General features: G+C 39.9%; 1 protein-coding gene across 2 annotated transcripts in view; it reads left to right on the top strand.

Annotated features, from left to right (window-relative positions):
- Positions 1 to 16,892, top strand: part of LOC106593436 (multiple epidermal growth factor-like domains protein 11) — a 380,364-nt gene that overhangs the window by 82,170 nt on the left and 281,302 nt on the right. For both annotated transcript variants that reach the window (XM_045708336.1, XM_045708337.1), the window contains exon 2: positions 12,375 to 12,486. The gene's annotated coding sequence lies outside the window, so the exon portion shown is untranslated. The remainder of the gene's footprint in view (positions 1 to 12,374; positions 12,487 to 16,892) is intronic.

Genomic DNA, 16,892 nt, shown 5'->3' on the forward strand with positions numbered 1-16,892 from the left:
CAGTGCTCCTCCTTGCACAAAGGCGGAGGTAGCGGTCCTGCTGTTGGGTTGTTGCCCTCCTACGGCCTCCTCCACATCTCCAGATGTACTGGCCTGTCTCCTGGTAGCGCCTCCATGCTCTGGACACTACGCTGACAGACACAGCAAACCTTCTTGCCACAGCTTGCATTGATGTGCCATCCTGGATGAGCTGTACTACCTGAGCCACTTGTGTGGGTTGTAGACTCCGTCTCATGCTACCACTAGAGTGAAAGCACCGCCAGCATTCAAAAGTGACCAAAACATCAGCCAGGAAACATAGGAACTGAGAAGTGGTCTATGGTCTCCACCTGCAGAACCACTCCTTTATTGGGGGTGTCTTGCTTATTGCCTATAATTTCCACCTGTTGTCTATTTCATTTGCACAACAGCATGTGAAATTTATTGTCAATCAGTGTTGCTTCCTAAGTGGACTGTCACGTCCTGACCAGTTAAGGGTTATTTGTTGTTGGAGTTTGGTCAGGATGTGGCAGAGGGTATTTGTTTTATATGGTTTGGGGTGGTGGTGTAGGTAGTAGGTCGTTTTATTTATGTATTCTGGGGGTTTTGGGCACTGCTCTGTGTTTATGTATTTCTATGTTTAGTTAGTTAGTTGTGGGTATAGGTTCTAGGTTCGTTTTCTATGTATAGTTGATTGGGGTTGGACTCCCAATTGAAGGCAGGTGTGTTGAGTTGCCTTTGATTGGGAGTCCTGTATAATAGGGTGTGTTTGTCTTTGTGTTTGTGGGTAGTTGTTTTTGCACTGCGTTTTGTATAGCCTGCAAAACTGTTGCTGTCGTGAGTATCATTTATTGTTTTTCCCAGTGAATGCTTTAATTTTGTTTCTTAAAAAACTATGAGTATTCACATACCCGCGGCAGTTTGGTCAATTCAACACGGCTACATTTGTGACATGGACAGTTTGATTTCACAGAAGTGTGATTGACTTGGAGTTACATTGTGTTGTTTAAGTTTTCCCTTTATTTTTTTGAGCAGTATACTATATGCCAGTTAACAGACGCTTTCATCCAAAGCGACTGAGGCATGCAGCCATACATTTTGTGTACTGTCATGGCGTTGCAAGCACCATGCTCTACCAACTGAGCTACAGAGGACCAGTCTGAGCTACGGAGGACCAGTCTGAGCTACGGAGGACCAGTCTGAGCTACGGAGGACCAGTCTGAGCTACGGAGGACCAGTCTGAGCTGCGGAGGACCAGACTGAGCTACGGAGGACCAGACTGAGCTACGGAGGACCAGACTGAGCTACGGAGGACCAGACTGAGCTACGGAGGACGAGACTGAGCTACGGAGGACCAGACTGAGCTACGGAGGACCAGTCTGAGCTACGGAGGACCAGACTGAGCTACGGAGGACCAGACTGAGCTACGGAGGACCAGTCTGAGCTACAGAGGGCCATGTGTTTGAAGCTTAAACTGCATTTTGGTCAATCTGCAAAAATCCAGCATAGTTTAGGCTACTTCAAAAGACAGCCCCTCTCTCTCTCTCTCTCTCTCTCGATATCAGTTTAACTGGAACACTTTATCTGAATCTATATCGATGGGAATTACAGTGTTCTAACCACAGAACTAGAGTGATTGAATAACAGTGTTCTAACCACAGAATTAGAGTGATTGTATAACAGTGTTCTAACCACAGAACTAGAGTGATTGTATAACAGTGTTCTAACCACAGAACTAGAGTGATTGTATTCTATTTGAAACACATAATGCCCGTTACAGGATATGGTTATCTGATCCTACTAACCAGTCTGATCCAATGGTCCTTGCTATGGCTTAGGTTTCAGTTTGCACTTTGATGCAAGAGAGATAACAACATCAATCAATCCTCTCTGGCCATAGAGACATCCAGATGCCCACTGTTGGCCAAATTCAATACCCTTGAATGATCTGTTTGTAAAAGAAGCCATATCTTGATGGTTTGTTGGCTACTTATCAACTCACTCTTACTGTTTAAGGTGAAATTGTTGAATTTTTTGGGATTTGAGGCTGTTTTGCAAGTGTAATTAGATGTAATATCTTAGCCCACCAGAGACACCTTGCAGGAAGACCTCAGTCAATCAGACTAGCATGTCTAGAGGAGTGGACTGTAGATGATCAATTGGTCCACCGGCTTCCTTGACCATCTACGGTCATCTCTCCATCCCATTCTCCATGTCCCATGTGTGAGCATTGATCAGGTGGATGAGGGATGGATACGCCACATTAGGGTGATGTCACAGATTGGTGCGGGGTCATTGAGTGGACCACTTAAAGGGACTGTACTACCTAGAGAGTAGTCCCTTTGGGGGCGACTCAGGGGGTCATGGGCCACTTCCCTACCATACACACAACAAGGGCCAGATTTACTAACCGTTTGCACCAGGTGCTAAATTTGCACCTATTTTTTTTAAAAGGGGATTAAACCTTGAGGATGAGAGAAGCAAGGTAAAGGCTTACTAAATCTGTCCCCGTGTGTAATTGAGGTGGTTCAGTGATGAAGAACTTCTGTTAGCTCCCAGAGTTTATGCCTTTATCTCAATAGGTTAACGTAGACTTGCTGGGTGCAGACAATCTGGGTTCAAATCCAGTCAACCACATATTCATTTGAGTTCTGCCTGAGGAGACAAATGCTAAGATTCTAAGATTCTAATCTTTAGATTCTAAGAGGAGTTGGATCTTTAGATTCTAATATTCTAATCTTTAGATTCTAAGAGGAGTTGGATCTTTAGATTCTAAGATTCTAATCTTTAGATTTTAAAAGGAGTTGGATCTTTAGATTCTAAGATTCTAAACTTTAGATTCTAAGAGGAGTTGGATCTTTAGATTCTAAGAGGAGTTGGATCTTTAGATTCTAAGATTCTAATCTTTAGATTCTAAGAGGAGTTGGATCTTTAGATTCTAAGAGGAGTTGGATCTTTAGATTCTAAGATTCTAAACTTTAGATTCTAAGAGCAGTTGATGTTCAGTTCATGTTGCTCATCAGTCAACAGTCAGTGTAACCGACTCTCCTCCCAGATTTCAGAAACTCCCATTTCAAATAAACTGTAAATGCTTGTCTTTACCTCAGTAGACTAACACCTATGTCCTTTATTGCCTATGGGGCCTTGGTCATAAGTAATGCACTATATCGGGAATAGGGTGCAATTTGGGACACACTTACAGTCTTGTGTCGCTCATTTCACTCCCCTTTCAAATGAACTGTAGCCTGAACACATCTAAATGAATACTCTCTACAATATATAATGAACTGTACACAGCTAAACTAATCCTCCTCTACTATATATAATGAACTGTACACAGCTAAACTAATCCTCCTCTACTATATATAATGAACTGTAGTCTGAACACAGCTAAACTAATCCTCCTCTACTATATATAATGAACTGTAGTCTGAACACAGCTAAACTAATCCTCCTCTACTATATATAATGAACTGTACACAGCTAAACTAATCCTCCTCTACTATATATAATGAACTGTAGTCTGAACACAGCTAAACTAATCCTCCTCTACTATATATAATGAACTGTACACAGCTAAACTAATCCTCCTCTACTATATATAATGAACTGTACACAGCTAAACTAATCCTCCTCTACTATATATAATGAACTGTAGTCTGAACACAGCTAAACTAATCCTCCTCTACTATATATAATGAACTGTAGTCTGAACACAGCTAAACTAATCCTCCTCTACTATATATAATGAACTGTACACAGCTAAACTAATCCTCCTCTACTATATATAATGAACTGTAGTCTGAACACAGCTAAACTAATCCTCCTCTACTATATATAATGAACTGTACACAGCTAAACTAATCCTCCTCTACTATATATAATGAACTGTACACAGCTAAACTAATCCTCCTCTACTATATATAATGAACTGTAGTCTGAACACAGCTAAACTAATCCTCCTCTACTATATATAATGAACTGAACACAGCTAAACTAATCCTCCTCTACTATATATAATGAACTGTACACAGCTAAACTAATCCTCCTCTACTATATATAATGAACTGTAGTCTGAACACAGCTAAACTAATCCTCCTCTACTATATATAATGAACTGTACACAGCTAAACTAATCCTCCTCTACTATATATAATGAACTGTACACAGCTAAACTAATCCTCCTCTACTATATATAATGAACTGTACACAGCTAAACTAATCCTCCTCTACTATATATAATGAACTGTAGTCTGAACACAGCTAAACTAATCCTCCTCTACTATATATAATGAACTGTAGTCTGAACACAGCTAAACTAATCCTCCTCTACTATATATAATGAACTGTACACAGCTAAACTAATCCTCCTCTACTATATATAATGAACTGTAGTCTGAACACAGCTAAACTAATCCTCCTCTACTATATATAATGAACTGAACACAGCTAAACTAATCCTCCTCTACTATATATAATGAACTGAACACAGCTAAACTAATCCTCCTCTACTATATATAATGAACTGTAGTCTGAACACAGCTAAACTAATCCTCCTCTACTATATATAATGAACTGTACACAGCTAAACTAATCCTCCTCTACTATATATAATGAACTGTACACAGCTAAACTAATCCTCCTCTACTATATATAATGAACTGTAGTCTGAACACAGCTAAACTAATCCTCCTCTACTATATATAATGAACTGAACACAGCTAAACTAATCCTCCTCTACTATATATAATGAACTGTACACAGCTAAACTAATCCTCCTCTACTATATATAATGAACTGTACACAGCTAAACTAATCCTCCTCTACTATATATAATGAACTGTAGTCTGAACACAGCTAAACTAATCCTCCTCTACTATATATAATGAACTGTACACAGCTAAACTAATCCTCCTCTACTATATATAATGAACTGTAGTCTGAACACAGCTAAACTAATCCTCCTCTACTATATATAATGAACTGAACACAGCTAAACTAATCCTCCTCTACTATATATAATGAACTGTAGTCTGAACACAGCTAAACTAATCCTCCTCTACTATATATAATGAACTGTACACAGCTAAACTAATCCTCCTCTACTATATATAATGAACTGTAGTCTGAACACAGCTAAACTAATCCTCCTCTACTATATATAATGAACTGAACACAGCTAAACTAATCCTCCTCTACTATATATAATGAACTGTAGTCTGAACACAGCTAAACTAATCCTCCTCTACTATATATAATGAACTGAACACAGCTAAACTAATCCTCCTCTACTATATATAATGAACTGTAGTCTGAACACAGCTAAACTAATCCTCCTCTACTATATATAATGAACTGAACACAGCTAAACTAATCCTCCTCTACTATATATAATGAACTGTAGTCTGAACACAGCTAAACTAATCCTCCTCTACTATATATAATGAACTGTAGTCTGTACACAGCTAAACTAATCCTCCTCTACTATATATAATGAACTGTACACAGCTAAACTAATCCTCCTCTACTATATATAATGAACTGTAGTCTGAACACAGCTAAACTAATCCTCCTCTACTATATATAATGAACTGTACACAGCTAAACTAATCCTCCTCTACTATATATAATGAACTGTAGTCTGAACACAGCTAAACTAATCCTCCTCTACTATATATAATGAACTGTACACAGCTAAACTAATCCTCCTCTACTATATATAATGAACTGTACACAGCTAAACTAATCCTCCTCTACTATATATAATGAACTGTAGTCTGAACACAGCTAAACTAATCCTCCTCTACTATATATAATGAACTGAACACAGCTAAACTAATCCTCCTCTACTATATATAATGAACTGTACACAGCTAAACTAATCCTCCTCTACTATATATAATGAACTGTAGTCTGAACACAGCTAAACTAATCCTCCTCTACTATATATAATGAACTGTACACAGCTAAACTAATCCTCCTCTACTATATATAATGAACTGTACACAGCTAAACTAATCCTCCTCTAATATATATAATGAACTGTACACAGCTAAACTAATCCTCCTCTACTATATATAATGAACTGTAGTCTGAACACAGCTAAACTAATCCTCCTCTACTATATATAATGAACTGAACACAGCTAAACTAATCCTCCTCTACTATATATAATGAACTGAACACAGCTAAACTAATCCTCCTCTACTATATATAATGAACTGTAGTCTGAACACAGCTAAACTAATCCTCCTCTACTATATATAATGAACTGTACACAGCTAAACTAATCCTCCTCTACTATATATAATGAACTGTACACAGCTAAACTAATCCTCCTCTACTATATATAATGAACTGTAGTCTGAACACAGCTAAACTAATCCTCCTCTACTATATATAATGAACTGAACACAGCTAAACTAATCCTCCTCTACTATATATAATGAACTGTAGTCTGAACACAGCTAAACTAATCCTCCTCTACTATATATAATGAACTGTACACAGCTAAACTAATCCTCCTCTACTATATATAATGAACTGAACACAGCTAAACTAATCCTCCTCTACTATATATAATGAACTGTAGTCTGAACACAGCTAAACTAATCCTCCTCTACTATATATAATGAACTGTACACAGCTAAACTAATCCTCCTCTACTATATATAATGAACTGTACACAGCTAAACTAATCCTCCTCTACTATATATAATGAACTGTAGTCTGAACACAGCTAAACTAATCCTCCTCTACTATATATAATGAACTGACCACAGCTAAACTAATCCTCCTCTACTATATATAATGAACTGTAGTCTGAACACAGCTAAACTAATCCTCCTCTACTATATATAATGAACTGAACACAGCTAAACTAATCCTCCTCTACTATATATAATGAACTGTAGTCTGAACACAGCTAAACTAATCCTCCTCTACTATATATAATGAACTGAACACAGCTAAACTAATCCTCCTCTACTATATATAATGAACTGTAGTCTGAACACAGCTAAACTAATCCTCCTCTACTATATATAATGAACTGTAGTCTGTACACAGCTAAACTAATCCTCCTCTACTATATATAATGAACTGTACACAGCTAAACTAATCCTCCTATACTATATATAATGAACTGAACACAGCTAAACTAATCCTCCTCTACTATATATAATGAACTGTAGTCTGAACACAGCTAAACTAATCCTCCTCTACTATATATAATGAACTGAACACAGCTAAACTAATCCTCCTCTACTATATATAATGAACTGTACACAGCTAAACTAATCCTCCTCTACTATATATAATGAACTGTACACAGCTAAACTAATCCTCCTCTACTATATATAATGAACTGAACACAGCTAAACTAATCCTCCTCTACTATATATAATGAACTGTAGTCTGAACACAGCTAAACTAATCCTCCTCTACTATATATAATGAACTGTACACAGCTAAACTAATCCTCCTCTACTATATATAATGAACTGTAGTCTGAACACAGCTAAACTAATCCTCCTCTACTATATATAATGAACTGAACACAGCTAAACTAATCCTCCTCTACTATATATAATGAACTGTAGTCTGAACACAGCTAAACTAATCCTCCTCTACTATATATAATGAACTGTACACAGCTAAACTAATCCTCCTCTACTATATATAATGAACTGTACACAGCTAAACTAATCCTCCTCTACTATATATAATGAACTGTACACAGCTAAACTAATCCTCCTCTACTATATATAATAAACTGTACACAGCTAAACTAATCCTCCTCTACTATATATAATGAACTGTACACAGCTAAACTAATCCTCCTCTACTATATATAATGAACTGTACACAGCTAAACTAATCCTCCTCTACTATATATAATGAACTGTACACAGCTAAACTAATCCTCCTCTACTATATATAATGAACTGTACACAGCTAAACTAATCCTCCCCTACTTGACTCAGTTGGTGTATCCAATCTTCTGACTGGTACTGTATATAAACTGAACCAAGGGTGACAAAAATACTCTGGACCGGTTAAATAGGTCTGAAACCAGTTTAGAACTGGACCGGGTCCAATAGCCCGGGGATGAGGTTAACCGCGCCCAACAAGCTGCTCTGCTTCGACATACTGTAGATGAAACGGGTTTAGTTTCCTGTCCATCCGTTCTAATGTGATCTGGCTGGTAGAACTGAACTCTACCAGTTTTCCTGGTTCATCCCATCAACAGTCCACGCCAGACCGTGCGTCTTCAGTTCACATCACCCACCTAACTCATTGGTTGCGTCCGATGTGATACCCTATTCCCTATATAGTGCACTACTTTGAACCAGGGCCCTATTCCCTATATAGTGGTACTACTATAGACCAGAGCCCTATTCCCTATATAGTGGTACTACTATAGACCAGAGCCCTATTCCCTATATAGTGGTACTACTATAGACCAGAGCCCTATTCCCTATATAGTGGTACTACTATAGACCAGGGCCCTATTCCTTATATAGTGGTACTACTATAGACCAGAGCCCTATTCCCTATATAGTGGTACTACTATAGACCAGAGCCCTATTCCCTATATAGTGGTACTACTATAAACCAGAGCCCTATTCCCTATATAGTGGTACTACTATAGACCAGAGCCCTATTCCCTATATAGTACACTACTATAGACCAGGGCTCTATTACCTATATAGTGGTACTACTATAGACCAGAGCCCTATTCCTTATATAGTGGTAGTACTATAGACCAGAGCACTATTCCCTATATAGTGCACTACTATAGACCAGAGCCCTATTCCCTTATATAGTGGTACTACTATAGACCAGAGCCCTATTCCCTTATATAGTGCACTACTATAGACCAGAGCACTATTCCCTATATAGTGGCACTACTATAGACCAGAGCCCTATTCCCTTATATAGTGGTACTACTATAGACCAGAGTCCTATTCCCTATATAGTGCACTACTATAGGCCAGGGCTCGATGCATGGACCCTGGTCCAAAGTAGTCCACTATATTGTGAATATGTCTCAGAGGCTAGAGCTTGAGTAGTGACCTCTGACCTCTGACTGAGAAATGTTCAACAGGACCTGGGACCAACAATAACATTATTTCTATTGATTTTCTGTCCCTGTGTGTTGTGTGTGATGAGAAACAGCATCTCCCTCCAGCGAGAGAGAGAGAGAGAGAGACGAGAGAGGGGAGAAATAGCAAGAGAGAGAGATGAGAGAAAGAGAGACTAGAGAGGTGAAAAAGAGAGAGAAAGAGAGGAGAGAGAAAGAAAGAGAAAGAGAGAGAGAGAGAGGTAGAGGGAAAGCGAGAGAGTGAGAGAGAGAGAGACGAGAGAGGGGAGAAATAGCAAGAGAGAGAGATGAGAGAAAGAGAGACTAGAGAGGTGAAAAAGAGATAGAAAGAGAGGAGAGAGAAAGAAAGAGAAAGAGAGAGAGAGAGAGGTAGAGGGAAAGCGAGAGAGTGAGAGAGAGAGAGAGAGAGAGAGAGAGAGAGAGAGAGAGAGAGAGAGAGAGAGAGAGAGAGAGAGAGAGAGACTCAGAAATAGTCAGTCAGTGTGTTTTAGGGGGAATTGATTTTGTCCTGAGGTTAACATTGTATCACACTGTTTCTTTCCATGTCAAGCATAGATATTTGCATTCATTGTTCTTGTAAAGTATCTTTGACATTTGCATTTTGTGTGCAAGCTGTGAGAAAAGACTTACTGTGCAAAGAAGAAGAACAGGTACCAGTCAAGACTGTTTCTATTCAGGACCTACAGTACAGTTTGTCTCTGAGCATCACTAAAGGTGACTACAGGGAATATTGAGGGAATGTAGCTTCAACACATTCCTGATTGTTGTCATTTAGATTGCCGGGTCTTTCTAAAGAAACGTTGTCTTCATTTTGATGGAGGTACAATACTTGTGTTGAGCAAAGCATTGACATGTGCCTTGCAGTATACAGTTGGCATCCTATATCCTCAGTTTATAATTTGGAATGAGTGAACCAATAATGGTGCCATGCTGTCTATAGGTTCTCTTCTTATCACTACTGATCCTAGACCAGTCCTGGGCTGAGCAATACACAGGGCAGTGGTGCCTTGTTGTCTATAGACTGATCCTAGACCAGTCCTGGGCTGAGCAATACACAGGGGAGTGGTGCCTTGTTGTCTATAGACTGATCCTAGACCAGTCCTGGGCTGAGCAATACACAGTCCTGGTGCCTTGTTGTCTATAGACTGATCCTAGACCAGTCCTGGGCTGACCAATACACAGGGGAGTGGTGCCTTGTTGTCAATAGACTGATCCTAGACCAGTCCTGGGCTGAGCAATACACAGGGGAGTGGTGCCTTGTTGTCTATAGACTGATCCTAGACCAGTCCTGGGCTGAGCAATACACAGGGGAGTGGTGCCTTGTTGTCAATAGACTGATCCTAGACCAGTCCTGGGCTGAGCAATACACAGGGGAGTGGTGCCTTGTTGTCAATAGACTGATCCTAGACCAGTCCTGGGCTGACCAATACACAGGGGAGTGGTGCCTTGTTGTCAATAGACTGATCCTAGACCAGTCCTGGGCTGAGCAATACACAGGGGAGTGGTGCCTTGTTGTCTATAGACTGATCCTAGACCAGTCCTGGGCTGAGCAATACACAGGGGAGTGGTGCCTTGTTGTCTATAAACTGATCCTAGACCAGTCCTGGGCTGACCAATACACAGGGGAGTGGTGCCTTGTTGTCTATAGACTGATCCTAGACCAGTCCTGGGCTGAGCAATACACAGGGGAGTGGTGCCTTGTTGTCTATAGACTGATCCTAGACCAGTCCTGGGCTGAGCAATACACAGGGGAGTGGTGCCTTGTTGTCTATAAACTGATCCTAGACCAGTCCTGGGCTGAGCAATACACAGGGGAGTGGTGCCTTGTTGTCTATAGACTGATCCTAGACCAGTCCTGGGCTGAGCAATACACAGGGGAGTGGTGCCTTGTTGTCTATAAACTGATCCTAGACCAGTCCTCAGCTAACCAATACACAGGGGAGTGGTGCCTTGTTGTCTATAAACTGATCCTAGACCAGTCCTGGGCTGAGCAATACACAGGGGAGTGGTGCCTTGTTGTCTATAAACTGATCCTAGACCAGTCCTCAGCTAACCAATACACAGAACAACTTCAAAGGGCTTCAAACAGATGAATCATTCATTTAGATAAAGAAACAGACAGACTGGAGTTTTTAGCCTGCTGTTAATAAACAACATGACTCAGATCAGCATCTCAATGACAATTCATTATTTGTTGTATTATTACTGAATCATTAATATCTATCTGTCACAACACTGGTATTGTACCATTACATTCATTTCTCAATGAAATATTGATTCATGTGTTAAAACTGCTTTTGATATCTTATCATTGTACAAGTCTGTGTAACACCATCGATGATCAGAGGCATTGTATGATGACAGTACAGAGTGAATACTGCTGAGAGGTCTATACTACCACTGATGACAGTACAGAGTGAATACTGCTGAGAGGTCTATACTACCACTGATGACAGTACAGAGTGAATACTGCTGAGAGGTCTATACTACCACTGATGACAGTACAGAGTGAATACTGCTGAGAGGTCTATACTACCACTGATGACAGTACAGAGTGAATACTGCTGAGAGGTCTATACTACCACTGATGACAGTACAGAGTGAGTACTGCTGAGAGGTCTATACTACCACTGATGACAGTACAGAGTGAGTACTGCTGAGAGGTCTATACTACCACTGATGACAGTACAGAGTGAATACTGCTGAGAGGTCTATACTACCACTGATGACAGTACAGAGTGAATACTGCTGAGAGGTCTATACTACCACTGATGACAGTACAGAGTGAATACTGCTGAGAGGTCTATACTACCACTGATGACAGTACAGAGTGAATACTGCTGAGAGGTCTATACTACCACTGATGACAGTACAGAGTGAATACTGCTGAGAGGTCTATACTACCACTGATGACAGTACAGAGTGAATACTGCTGAGAGGTCTATACTACCACTGATATACTCTGTTGCAGATGTGTGTGTTGGGGTCCCTGCAGTCACACATAGTTATGTTTGTACGGTTGTATATGTCATTGCTGTGTTTGTGTGTGTGTGTGTGTGTGTGTGTCTCTGTGTGTGTATGTGTGCGTGTGTGTGTGTGTGTGTGTGTGTGTGTGTGTGTGTGTGTGTGTGTGTGTGTGTGTGTGTGTGTGTGTGTGTGTGTGTGTGTGTGTGTGTGTGTGTGTTTGCACATCGTTGTGTATCCTGAGTACATGTGCATGTCAGTGTGCTGTTCAGCAGGTTAGTGAGTCAATATGTGAACTCATTGAACCCCTCTTTGTTTTCCACAGGCGTTGTAGTTCAGTCTGTCCAAATCCATCCCTGTATTCACTAGAGGATCTCTAAGGACTCATACCTTCACTTCAACCCCATTCCAGTCACACAAACCTGTCTCATCACAAGGTAAGCTTCCTGCTCAAATTACTGTTTTGAGTACATGTACATTATAGAACTGTTATAGAACTGTTATAAAACACTATAGAACTGTTATAGAACACTGTAGAACTGTTATAGAACATTATAGAACTGTTATAAAACACTATAGAACTGTTATAGAACACTATAGAACTGTTATAGAACATTATAGAACTGTTATAAAACACTATAGAACTGTTATAGAACACTATAGAACTGTTATAAAACACTATAGAACTGTTATAAAACACTATAGAACCGTTATAGAACATTATAGAACTGCTATAGAATATTATAGAACTGTTATAGAACACTGTAGAACTGTTATAGAACAATATAGAACTGTTGTAGAACACTGTATAACTGTTATGGAACACTGTAGAACTGTTATAGAACACTGTAGAACTGTTATAGAACACTGTAGAACTGTTATAGAACACTGTAGAACTGTTATAGAACACTGTAGAACTGTTATAGAACAATATAGAATTGTTATAGAACATTATAGAATTGTTATAGATCAATATAGAACTGTTATAGAACACTGTAGAACTGTTATAGAACACTATAGAACTGTTATAGAACACTATAGAACTGTTATAGAACAATATAGAACTGTTATTGAACATTATAGAACTGTTATAGAACACTATAGAACTGTTATAAAACACTATAGAACTGTTATAGAACTGTTATAGAACACTGTAGAACTGTTATAAAACACTATAGAACTGTTATAAAACACTATAGAACTCTTATAAAACACTATAGAACTGTTATAGAACATTATGGAACTGTTATAAAACAATATAGAACTGTTATAAAACATTATAGAACTGTTCTAAAACACTATCTCTCGTAAAGAGAGACACCTCAACACTACATAAAGAGACACCACAACACTACATAAAGAGAGACACCACAACACTACATAAACAGAGACACCACTACATAAACAGAGACCTAAGACACCACATGGTAGCAGCACAAACATGGTACAAACACTGTTGGACACAGACAACAGCTCAAAGGGAAAGAAGGTAGAGACAACAATCCATGACGTGAAGCAGCCACAGTGAGAGTGTCCATGTTTGGCCCTTTAGATGTAGAGATAAAACTGAAGTTGTGAAACATTGAGCTTGATCTGAAGAATATCGCTGGATATAAAAGCAGAAAGTCGTTGAATAGGAGCTGTCCAACCCGTATACCTAAAGCCTTGAATTTCTTGCTTTAAGGATCAGGAAATAAATCCATTCAGAAAATGACTTAGAGGATTTGGAATGTCTCTGTAGAAACATCAAAGACTGTCTTATACAATAGAGCTATTGATTACATTCACAACAAGGGAGGATCTTGTCAAAAACATTGACATGGTTGTTCAATGTACATGTAACCAGGTCACGACCTACAGTTCACAATGCTCCCACGTAGGGAAATAGAGCCTGCGAGAAGAGCACCACTACCCTGTGTATTGCTCAGCCCAGGACTGGTCTAGGAACAGTCTATAGACAACAAGGCACCACTCCCCTGTGTATTGCTCAGCCCAGGACTGGTCTAGGATCAGTGTATAGACAACAAGGCACCACTCCCCTGTGTATTGCTCAGCCCAGGACTGGTCTAGGAACAGTCTATAGACAACAAGGCACCACTCCCCTGTGTATTGCTCAGCCCAGGACTGGTCTAGGATCAGTCTATAGACAACAAGGCACCACTCCCCTGTGTATTGCTCAGCCCAGGACTGGTCTAGGAACAGTCTATAGACAACAAGGCACCACTCCCCTGTGTATTGCTCAGCCCAGGACTGGTCTAGGATCAGTCTATAGACAACAAGGCACCACTCCCCTGTGTATTGCTCAGCCCAGGACTGGTCTAGGATCAGTCTATAGACAACAAGGCACCACTCCCCTGTGTATTGCTCAGCCCAGGACTGGTCTAGGATCAGTCTATAGACAACAAGGCACCACTCCCCTGTGTATTGCTCAGCCCAGGACTGGTCTAGGAACAGTCTATAGACAACAAGGCACCACTCCCCTGTGTATTGCTCAGCCCAGGACTGGTCTAGGAACAGTCTATAGACAACAAGGCACCACTCCCCTGTGTATTGCTCAGCCCAGGACTGGTCTAGGATCAGTCTATAGACAACAAGGCACCAGGACTGTGTATTGCTCAGCCCAGGACTGGTCTAGGATCAGTCTATAGACAACAAGGCACCACTCCCCTGTGTATTGCTCAGCCCAGGACTGGTCTAGGATCAGTAGTGATAAGAAGAGAACCTATAGACAGCATGGCACCATTATTGGTTCACTCATTCCAAATTATAAACTGAGGATATAGGATGCCAACTGTATACTGCAAGGCACATGTCAATGCTTTGCTCAACACAAGTATTGTACCTCCATCAAAATGAAGACAACGTTTCTTTAGAAAGACCCGGCAATCTAAATGACAACAATCAGGAATGTGTTGAAGCTACATTCCCTCAATATTCCCTGTAGTCACCTTTAGTGATGCTCAGAGACAAACTGTATGTCACAGGCGTCAAAATGAGTAGACCAAGTTGCAGCGCGGAATATGTTCATCTTGAATTGTAATGAAAGAATGAACACTTACAAAATTAAACAAAAATGACAGCAGACAGTTCCGTCAGGTACTCACAACTAAACGGAAAACAACTACCCACAAAAAACTAAGGAAAACAGGCTGCCTAAGTATGGCTTCCAATCAGAGACAACGATAGACACCTGCCTCTGATTGGAAACCATACCCGGCCAAAACATAGAACACAAAACATAGAATGCCCACCCACCTATCACACCCTAGCCTAGCTAAACAGAGAAAACACACCTCTCCTAGGTCAGAGCATGACAGTACCCCCCCCCAAACTGTACTGTAGATCCTCCTTTAAGTCATTTTCTGAATGGATTTATTTCCTGATCCTTAAAGCAAGAAATTCAAGGCTTTAGGTATACGGGTTGGACAGCTCCTATTCAACGACTTTCTGCTTTTATATCCAGCGATATTCTTCAGATCAAGCTCAATGTTTCACAACTTCAGTTTTATCTCTACATCTAAAGGGCCAAACATGGACACTCTCACTGTGGCTGCTTCACGTCATGGATTGTTGTCTCTACCTTCTTTCCCTTTGAGCTGTTGTCTGTGACCAACAGTGTTTGTACCGTGTTTGTGCTGCTACCATGTGGTGTCTTAGGTCTCTGTTTATGTAGTGGTGTCTCTGTTTATGTAGTGTTGCAGTGTCTATCTTTATGTAGTGTTGTCTATCTATATAGTGTTGTGGTGTCTCTCTATGTAGTGTTGTGTTGTCTATCTATATGTTGTGTTGTGGTGTCTCTCTTTATGTAGCGTTGTGGTGTCTATCTTTATGTAGTGTTGTGGTGTCTGTCTTTATGTAGTGTTGTGGTGTCTATCTATATGTTGTGTTGTGGTGTCTCTCTTTATGTAGCGTTGTGGTGTCTATCTTTATGTAGTGTTGTGTTGTCTCTGTTTATGTAGTGTTGTGTTGTCTATCTTTATGTAGTGTTGTGGTGTCTATCTTTATGTCGTGTTGTGGTGTCTGTCTTTATGTAGTGTTGTGGTGTCTCTGTTTATGTAGTGTTGTGGTGTCTATCTTTATGTAGTGTTGTGTTGTCTCTGTTTATGTAGTGTTGTGTTGTCTCTCTTTATGTAGTGTTGTGTTGTCTATCTTTATGTAGTGTTGTGGTGTCTCTCTTTATGTAGTGTTGTGGTGTCTCTCTTTATGTAGTGTTGTGGTGTCTCTCTTTATGTAGTGTTGTGGAGTCTCTCTTTATGTAGTGTTGTGGTGTCTCTCTATGTAGTGTTGTGGTGTCTCTTTATGTAGTGTTGTGTTGTCTATCTTTATGTAGTGTTGTGGTGTCTATCTTTATGTAGTGTTGTGGAGTCTCTCTTTATGTAGTGTTGTGGTGTCTCTCTATGTAGTGTTGTGGTGTCTCTTTATGTAGTGTTGTGTTGTCTATCTTTATGTAGTGTTGTGGTGTCTCTCTTTATGTAGTGTTGTGGTGTCTCTCTTTATGTAGTGTTGTGGTGTCTCTATGTAGTGTTGTGGTGTCTCTCTTTAGGTAGTGTTGTGGTGTCTCTCTTTATGTAGTGTTGTGGTGTCTCTTTATGTAGTGTTGTGTTGTCTATCTTTATGTAGTGTTGTGTTGTCTCTCTTTATGTAGTGTTGTCTCTCTTTATGTAGTGTTGTGTTGTCTCTCTTTATGTAGTGTTGTGGTGTCTCTCTTTATGTAGTGTTGTCTCTCTTTATGTAGTGTTGTGGTGTCTCTCTTTATGTAGTGTTGTGTTAGGTCTCTCTTTATGTAGTGTTGTGTTAGGTCTCTCTATGTAGTGTTGTGTTAGGTCTCTCTTTATGTAGTGTT

This window comes from Salmo salar, chromosome ssa26, assembly GCF_905237065.1.
Source record: "Salmo salar chromosome ssa26, Ssal_v3.1, whole genome shotgun sequence".
NCBI lineage: Eukaryota > Metazoa > Chordata > Actinopteri > Salmoniformes > Salmonidae > Salmo > Salmo salar.